We start from the raw sequence: 7,038 nt of genomic DNA on the forward strand, positions 1-7,038 counted from the left end.
GCGGGGTACAGGTAGGCGGGGCGGTGGCGCTGCTTGTGCGTGTGGGAGGGAGGTGGAGGTCCCTATGAGGGGCAGAGGCAGGGCTGCTCGTTCCCGCAGTGGGGGAGGGGAAATGAATGATGCAGCCTGGGCCCCGCCTCCTCCCGCCACGCGCGTTGCTACTAGGAAGACAAGCACCCGGCCCGTGAAGTTATTTGTCCCTCGGCCCGTCCCGTCCTCCCTGATGCCCTGCCACGTGAGTGACTTTCGTAGCTTCCGCCCCACTCACGGAAGTGCCCAGCCCCTGGGTTGTCATGGAGAAGGGACGCTACGCTCCGGGCATGGCCGGTGGGGTGGCCCAGGAAGGGGCGCGTGCGGGAGAAGACGCCCCGGAGCTACCGCAGCAGAGGACTCCCGGCCCCCGGGGCTGTCCCCAAGCGCCCCGCCTGGTCCGCGCTGGTGGCCCCACGGTGGCGATGTCCCCGCGTGCCAGCACCCACCACCCCTGGGGACTTTCAGTGGCAGGTGAGACACGCCTCTGCCCTGTCGGGGATGGACTAGCTAGTCATGGCAGCGCAGGCCTGGCGAGAGGGAGCTGGGAGCTCTAGTGCAGCGCCGCGCACTCAAGGCAGGACTTAGACTCCGAGTCTGCCATATCGAGATCCTCCCTGGCAGGGCTGCTTAGCCCTGCCCTGAGTGCGGGCGACTGGGCTAGAAAACATCTTGCGGTCCCTCCCTCCAGCCATGCACTCTGCCATGCTTTGTCGGAGGCAAGGAATTGAATCCTTCACTAGTCAATTTGGCCCTTGGACCTAACTTCAGACAAAAGTAATCCCTGGTTAGTTCAATTGGTGCAAACCCTAGTTTGCCATTATCTGCCCTAAGGAATCAGCACTGGTGCTGCTACACTGCTTGCTGGCCACCCGTGTGCAGATAACACATTCAAAGACAACCGCATTACAGCCTTCGCTGTTGCTATCATCCATGGAAGATTAAGGGTCCCAGTTTTTCTCAATGGAGGCATAGTCCTGGAATCTATTCGTGGGTCTGCTGCTAATCCACTGCATCACTTTGGTAACATTGGTTAGGGCGTGTCCAGAGTAGGATATATTTTTCTAAAATTTCCCACCATTGCTACCACTGGTTCAACTCCATTGGAGGTAGCAACTAGTAGTGTAGACAAGGTGCTGATGGCCACTGGCATTTTAAGCACTGTGTTGTGTAGACCTGCTCTGAGCAGAATAGATAACTCCATGCTCAAAATGCCTGTAGCTGCCTGGAGTCTTAGCTATACTATTACTCCTATAGTTGCTACCACTGGTGGAGCAGCACTACTCTTAGCGATGATGGGAAATTTTAATGTAGACACAGCCTTGTAGTCTTAAAAATGGCAGTGCACTTAAATTGTCAGCTTCCTGAGGTAGGGACTGCCTTTTGGTTCTGTGTGCAGCACCGAGCACAATGGGGTCCTGCTCCAAGGCGCCTTGCACTATCACAGTACAAATAATGACTAATAATTCATAACTAAGCATAATGCAAATCTGGGGATGGAAAGTCTCACTTATTAAAAAAATCCCATAATTTGAAATTTGGCTTTCAAGCCTCATCACCTTGAAGAGTATCTAGTACAACAGCCAGAGGAGTTATGAAAAGTTTCTAAGAAAAGAAAGTCTGATATGTTTTGCCTCTGTTTTCAGAGCTGTATATAAATCTCCTAGTAGCTCCTCAGATTGCAACTGCACCTGTTGGCAGCACCAGCTTCTTTCTTTTTTTTCTGGCCACCAGAGCCTTCAGGTGATATTGGTGTAATCGGGAAGATCCGTCTGAGCCCACAATGGGGGCAGGATCTCAGTCTACATACTTCCTGGTCAGGAAAGGCCATGTCTGTAGCCCCCGCTGGGGAAGGGTTTGCCTTTAGGTATGGTGGAGTCAATGCTTTGCCTTCTCTTTTCTCTAGCCTCCTCTCTCTTTCATCATGCCAGTTATCTGCTGGGCCTGTTGCTGTGGCACTCTATTACCCTAAACAGGGAGCAGGAGGAACACAAGATCCTTCTATGCCAGCAGCAGTGCTGAATTGGGATCATTTGGGTGCAGGAATTATCTTTGCCACCTGGTCTGTGGAGGAAGGGAAGAGTAAATCCCTCCATCTCTGGAAGCCCACTGAAGGGTAAGGACAATAAATCTCTTTGTTTCTGGCAGACTGGGACCATTTCTCTGTTCTGCAGTTCCTTACCTTGCTGCCACTCTCAACTGCTGTGATACCTTCAGGATCCAATATTCCATGTGTCTCTTAACAGGGCCTTCACCTTCAAACTTCTTTTCCTGTTTCACTAGCCTAGATCCAGAAAAGATTGTCACTCAAAGGGTCGCTGTTGTTCACTTTTTAATAAGCTGATTCTTACCTTCACAGGACTTCCAGCCCACTCACTTTGGGGATCCAGGGTGCAAGCCTGGCATTAGAACCCTGCTCTCATGCTCCAGGACTTGCCTGCTTGCTTTATAGCTATTTTTTCTTTCCCACATGTTCTTGTTAACTGAGACATGAGTTCCGAAAGCTGTGACAGCCCCCATCATTGTCATGAATGGTCCCCCAAACAATTGCCTCTGCTCTTTCCCTGTCTGTGCTTAGTTTCCAGGAGCTTTTTGATGGCAGAGCCTCAGCATGAGCTGTCTTCTCCAAGACCCTGGAGCTGCTGCTGAGTGTGTTTTCCAAAGGCATGAACGTGACTCTCATGACCTTTGGAGAGTTGGACTCCAGGAAGTGACATTTATTTTCTGGTGACAGGAGTGATCGCTTAGGCCTTATCCCTCTGGCTATCAATTACCTCTTTGGGAAGCAGTTGACTGAGAAAAGATTGGCAGCTGATGATTTTGGAGATTTGAACAGAGCACCAAAGAACTTGGAATAATGTAACTGCTCCAGCAATGAACCAGTTATCTGGGTCCCACCCAGCAAATGTTCCTATTCAATATGACTGAGTCCAGCAAACACTCCATTGTTAACAGAAAACGCAAACCCATTTGCAAATGCAAAGAGGATACACATTATTTTCAGAATTCCTTCTCATGTGTTCATAGGGTTTAGGTGTGTGTAGCAAACTAGGTCAGAAGAAAAGAGCAGGGAGATGGGTGCAGGCCATGACATTTGAATGTAGATTTCAAACACTTCCAAGTTTGTGCTAGGGTGCCTCTCTGAGGTTTTGGCTCAGTCCATTGTAAGGGGAAGGGCCATTTGCAAATTTCACATCTATATCTGGGTTTGAATTTTTATCATCTCCTCCCAAAAGTTTGTTGGTGTTCTGATCAAAGATTTTGATTTGAAACTACCTGTAAGTTTGAAAAGACTGTAATTAAAAGCACAGTGCAGGAGGGAAAGCCCAATAGGAAAACGTAGCTTTTAGCTCTCGATAGGGAGAAAACACATTAATTAGCTTTTTTTTTTTTTTTGCACTTGAGAGTGGGTGGAAATGTCATCTACAATTAAATGTTGAAATGCTCTGTCTACAAAGGGACACATTCTGCCCTGATTTACTTCCTGTGGTGTAAATCAGGACAGTCCTGGGTACTGTGCTAATACAAAAATAAATAATAGTAATAATAAAAATAATCTTCTCACCTAGTATTTAACTGTCACAATATACCAGTTCACAAAACTAAGAAAGAAATTACTTAGCACAGTTGACAGGCAAAACCATTTGTAAGGTCCCTGGAAGCTCAGTTAAAAGGTTTTAAAACACATACAGTTATTAAACCCCATGATACATAATGTCTGTGTTTTCAGCGTTATGCCATTTTGAGGCATCAGTGACATAAAGCAAAAACAAAGAGATCTAGTTGAACCAGAAGCATCCAACCCAGCATAAGTGTTAAAGCATTTATGAAGTAGTTTGGTGAAATTGTCTTAACTGGTGGCACTATTGGCTGTACTGCATAGGCTTGAGAATCTGGTTTCTCAGAATACGTCTACAGTGCAAAAACACCCCACCCAAAACCCCGCTGCAGCAAATCTCAGAGCCTGGGTCAACTGATTTGGGTTTGCATGGCTCACGCTAGCTACGGGGTAAAAATAGCGCTGTAGACATTCCCACTTGGACTGGAGCCTGGGTTCTGAGACTTATTCCTCTCAGAGTGTTTCAGACCTCAGGCTTCCATTCAAGCGCAAACGACTGCAATTTTTAGCCCTGTTAGCATGAGAGCAAGTCAGTCGACACAGGCTCTGAGACTTGCTGCCAGGGATTCTTTTTGCAGTGTAGATGTACCTCAGAGGCTGAGGATGTTGGTGCTTTTATGTGGATTGTGCAGTGATTGGAGGATGGGAGCGGAGTGTTAATCACTTGAGCACTGATGTGGGAATGAAGGCTTCATACGCATCCCAGAATTGGTATCTGGGTATGTGACTCTGGACTTGTCCACACTTAAAACGCTACAGTGAGAGGGATTCTCCCATTGGCATAAGTAGTCCACCTTCCCAGGAGGCAGTAATTAGATTGACAGAAGAATTCTTCCATCAACCTAGTGCTAGCTACATGGGGATTCAGGTCAACTTAACTGCACTGCTCAGGAGTGTGGATTTTTCACACCGCTGAGTGAAGTAGTTATGACGACTTAATTTTCTAGTGTAGACCAGGCCTCTGATTATGCTCAGAGGTTGGCATGAGAATCCAAGGCTATGTCTACACTACAAGTGCTACAGCGGCACAGCTCCAGCTATGCCGCTGTAGCATTGTAACATAGACACGTGCTACAGCTGCGGAAGGGGTTTTTCCATTGCTGTAATAAATCCACCCCCAAAAGAGGTGGTAGCTAGGTTGACAGAAAATAGGTTGCTTATGCCGGGACTTTGGTCGGCTTACCTATGTCTCTCAGGGGTGTGAATTTTTCACACCCCCTGGTGATGTAATTAGGTCAATGTAAGTTTTAGGTGTAGAACTGGACCAAGTATGCTTGCAGGATGGAGATGTGGGTCTCATCATTAGTGCACAGAATCACCCACTGTCACAGCTTCTTTATATCCCAGTACTAGTTTGTGTGTATGTGTATGTGGCTGTAGGTGTGAAGAGACTGAATTCTTGTCACTGTTGTAATCATCTTATAAAATCACTTCAGTGGTGTCAGTTGTTTCTGCAGAAGAAAAAGCTATGATTGCATGTTTCATTAGGTTCTTCCTATAAGCTGCAGAATGGCTCTGCCACTTGGTCCCTTTCTATTACTATGTAAGAAATCCTCAGTGAGGTGCTGAACCATCTTCTCCAGCAGCCTGGACCAGATGCCACTAACATAGAGCTGGCATATTCTGCTCAAGATGGAGCCTACATCAAGGTATCCATCCCTTCCCTCTTCCTCTCTTTTCTTCACTCCCAGTCATTTTGGGTTAGGTTTGGACAGACATTGAGAAGTTGCTCAGACTTGTGGCTCTCTCAGACAATTGTATTTTATTACACATGAGACAGCTTCTTATCTAAACCCATGTGACCAACAGGAATAATAAATATGATGAAAAAGAACACAAAACATGGGGATTAAGAACTTGCTTTTCTTTAACTCTTGAAAATCACCCATCAAGTTCTCCCAGATTTAACCCTCATATCTTGCACTCCAACTTTATGGTCTCACATCACAACCTCCAATCTGATTTAAGTATCATCCCAACTCAGCCATTGATGGCCAGTAATCAGTGTAACTGTACCAGGTAGACACGGGCAAACCAGATTTGGCACCAATTGAGTTAATCAGGATTTATCTCACTTATATCCATGGGTACACACTGACTAGCTCAGTTGGTGGAAACTCTTCATGTCTTTGTCTACATTTAGGAGGCAGCAACAATGCCTCTTCATTAATGGCTGAACTGGGGCTGTTCCTGAGTGTGAATAAGGGCTGAGACGGACTGGAAAGGACACCCTTTGAACAGCATCACTAGTCAAACGGCTGTTGGGCAGTGGAGGGCCTTCACATCTCCTGGGTCATCATTTAATTTGGGCAAGTAAATGGCTTTCGGAAGAGCTAATTTCAAAATATGTCTTACTTAAGAATTTGGCAATCTTTCCACCCCTCGGCTCAGCTAGAAGAAGATAGGTTTGGGAGGTTCTCTCCTAGCTATCAAAGTGGGAGAGAAATAAGTAAATTTAATATCCCAGTAAACAAACAGCAAGGGATACTGTCCCAGTCATACCGGCCTGGCCTGGAGTGAGGACAGTCATGGGGGATGCCTTGTGGAGTTAGAACTGTATGATACTGGGATTCCTGCCACATAATTTGGGTCAGATGTGGTTCAGAGGACTTGGGGGCTATGATTCTAGCCCATGCAGTTACCAGCACTCCAAGACCAGCTATGTTGATCAATCGTGCTTTCTTGATTGTCAGGGGCTGTCCCACATGACGGTGTCCTCAGCAGCAGAAGCCAGCACAGCATTCTGCCAGGGCTGGGCATGCAGAACTGGGGCTATGAGCGACTATGAGCCGACTTCCAACCGCTTCAGCATCATCACTTACTTTAACCTGCAGGTGGTGAGTGTGGACCTATGGTTTCCTTGTCTGGGTTTTCACATCTGTGTCTTCGTGTATTTTCTCACGTTAATTTATATGGGACAAAGAAATAATGTTCAAATGTAGCCAACTTACCATTGCTAGATGTTAATCAAGGAAGTGCTAGGATTAGACATAGGCATTGCACTGGTTCAGACCAATTGTCCATCCACTCCAGTATCCTGTGCCTGACAGGTGCTTCAGAGGAAGGTGCAAGAAACACATCTGAAAACTTCACTCTTTTCCTTTGTTCCTGATGCTTAAGCCTCTCTTTAGACTGTGAGCCAATTCTTTGTCTACCTAGCTTCTGGTAGCAGAGTCTATAGAGTCAGATAAGGACCTTCCTCTGCATGACTGGAGACTCTCAGATCCTGGTGCCTCAAACTTACTGCCTCAGTTCTTTGTGTTCGGACTGACTTTTCCTGTGTCTCTTGCAGCATTTCCATAAAGAGCCTTATCCAGTCAGATCCTGGCTGAAAATTGTGGATCTCCCCAAAGCAGAGAACCTGACTGAGAACCTGCGAGGTGGGGGTT

This window comes from Emydura macquarii, unplaced genomic scaffold (genome assembly GCF_026122565.2).
Source record: "Emydura macquarii macquarii isolate MOO-44397 ecotype Brisbane River unplaced genomic scaffold, CSIRO-AGI_Emac_v2 contig_1348, whole genome shotgun sequence".
NCBI classification, from domain to species: Eukaryota; Metazoa; Chordata; order Testudines; family Chelidae; genus Emydura; species Emydura macquarii.